Source organism: Sinocyclocheilus grahami, unplaced genomic scaffold (assembly GCF_001515645.1).
Source record: "Sinocyclocheilus grahami isolate Dianchi unplaced genomic scaffold, SAMN03320097.WGS_v1.1 scaffold919.1, whole genome shotgun sequence".
Classification (NCBI taxonomy): domain Eukaryota; kingdom Metazoa; phylum Chordata; class Actinopteri; order Cypriniformes; family Cyprinidae; genus Sinocyclocheilus; species Sinocyclocheilus grahami.
In genome coordinates this window covers 118957-121386 of record NW_015506098.1, presented here as the reverse complement: position 1 = coordinate 121386, position 2430 = coordinate 118957, and the positions used below count along the sequence as shown (strand labels likewise).

The following is a 2430-nucleotide window of genomic DNA, read 5'->3' as shown; positions in this document are numbered from 1 at the left end:
ATGATGTTGCTAAAAAGAACATTATTTTGTGTATTTGGTGTAATGAAATGTGTTTATGTGGTTTAAGGTAAAAAAAAACACATTATTTTCCACATACTGTACATTATTGTTTCTCCTCTATGCCCCGCCTTTCTGAAACGCATCGATTTTTATAAAGTTCATGGTCTGAAAAGCGAGGTGTGCTCTGATTGGCCAGCTATCCAGTGCATTATGATTGGCCGAATACCTCAAGCGTGTGACGGAAATGTTACGCCCCTTGCCATATTGTGATACCTTGTCCCGGCCGGAGCGACAAGACAAAAACATTAAAACCCATTATGAATGAGGCATTTGTTGCATCCAGTGGGGACATAATTACTGATTATAATTACTTATACTGTCTTTTTACGCGTTGCATTGCATCGCGCCGCGTAAACATAAAACCATGTCTGCATTTGTGATCATAGAAATGACAAACAAGCGCTACTCTACACTGCTCAAAACTCGCTTTTGAATCATCAGTGGCAAATTCTTTAAATATGAAAAACGTACTTACAGTCTGTGAGTCAGAACAGCTGGCATTGTAGTCTACTCTACCAGGATCAGGAAACAGTCCTCCATAAAATGCGCTGGACACATCGGAATATTTGGGTTGAACTGTTCTGGAACAGTGTTGTAAATACAACTTAACCACTGATTTCCAGTCGTGTCCTTTTTTGGAAGACCAAACAAAGTAGTTTCGCTTTTACAACGAAACACAGTGTCTCACACACAGCGGGCTAGAGTGAGCGAAGGCCGGGGGCCAGAGTGAGTGCGGACGGTGGCCTAGAGTGAGCGGAGGCCGGCTTGAGTGAGCAGCGGCCGGAGGGCTTGAGAAAGGTGCGGCGGGTGGGCTTGGGGCAACCACATGTGACGACCACAGGCTGGACTCTGCTTCGTCCATGGTGAAAGCCGATCCGGCGATCCGCAACGCGTAGTTGATGTATTCCCTCAGCGACCAGCACGAATCGGCTCTAGGCATGACGAAGCGGATATAGTCCTCTTTTGGAAGGCCATACAAAGTAGTATCGCTTTCACAACGAAACACACAGCGCCTTCACGACATGGCGGCAACAACAATACTACAGCGAGAATACTACAGCCTTCTTTCTTTACGTGAACATTTGAGCGGCGTTATGCAAATCTTCCCACATCGTGACGTAGACATGTGGGGGTGTATTAGAACGAGCCATTTTAGGTAGGTGTGGTTGACTTTTATAAAGAATATCTCTTTGGATTTGAGACTTCAGTCTTTGCAACTTTACAGATCTTCTTGATGCACCAATAGCTTGTAACACTCCAAAGAGAAAGGAAAAATTGAAATCGCATCATATGACCCCTTTAAAGCCATTGTCGTGTAAAGCATCCAACAGACATTACAAAAAGTAGCTTCAGAAAGAAATATTTTGTTTGATAAAATTTATTACATATAGTCTTTTGGACCATGAGGGTGAGCAAATGATGACACAGTTGTCATATTTTGGTGGGTGAACTATACCTTTAATAATTTATTTTATTATTATTACTATGGAAATATGAAATTATTTCTTTAATAAAATGATACTCTAAACAATAAACTAAAACTGCTAGTAGGTGGTGGTAATTGTCTTAATGATTAATTCATTGAGTAATTTATTCATTCATTTGATTAAATGGCTGATTCATTCAGGAGTGAAGTAAATGGTTCTCATTATGAATGGTCCATTGAAGCGGATCATCATCATCAGACCAATCAGTGTGTGACATCAAAGTACCGCGAGAGCTATAGAGAGCAGACGGCTCCTTATGCTTTTGAATCACTCTCGCGGTCCTTTGATGTCATACGCTAGTCGATCTGTGCAGCGCCACTTTAAAACCAACGCGCCAATGGTTCAACAAGCCAAATGATTCACCCAATTCGTTCAAAACGTCCATTAAGAAATGAAATGCCGCTGTGTGTTGCTCTGAGATGAACAGTTCTGCTTTGTCTTTATAATTTTGTTGGCAAAATTGATCAAAACAGACAACATTGTGTCTAAAATAACACAGTATTAACTTCTTATTTACTGAACTGTTGTATAAGATCAGTATCAAGTTTGTACTCGCGTGATATTGCACTTATTGCTCGTGTGTTATTGCTTAACTATATGATGTAAATATGAGACGAAAACTCAAACAGGCATTTTTGCCCCATATAGGGACATTCTAACAATGTTCTCTAGGCTCCATCACGCAGTGAGTTGTTGCCCAGTCCCCTGCCTCATATTTGTCATCAATCAACTGCATGAAATGTCAGATGACCCACGTGGGTCTGGGGCGGGGCACGTGCATTAAATGCATTAATAATTTTAACACGTTATTTTTCACCATAATTCATTAATCTAATTAACGCGTTAAATTACCTGCCCTAAAAAATATATATATATATATATA

General features: G+C 40.5%; 1 protein-coding gene across 1 annotated transcript in view; it reads left to right on the top strand.

Annotated features, from left to right (window-relative positions):
• Nucleotides 1-2430, top strand: part of dlg1b (discs large MAGUK scaffold protein 1b) — a 147903-nt gene that overhangs the window by 84909 nt on the left and 60564 nt on the right. The gene's annotated exons all lie outside the window — the stretch shown is intronic.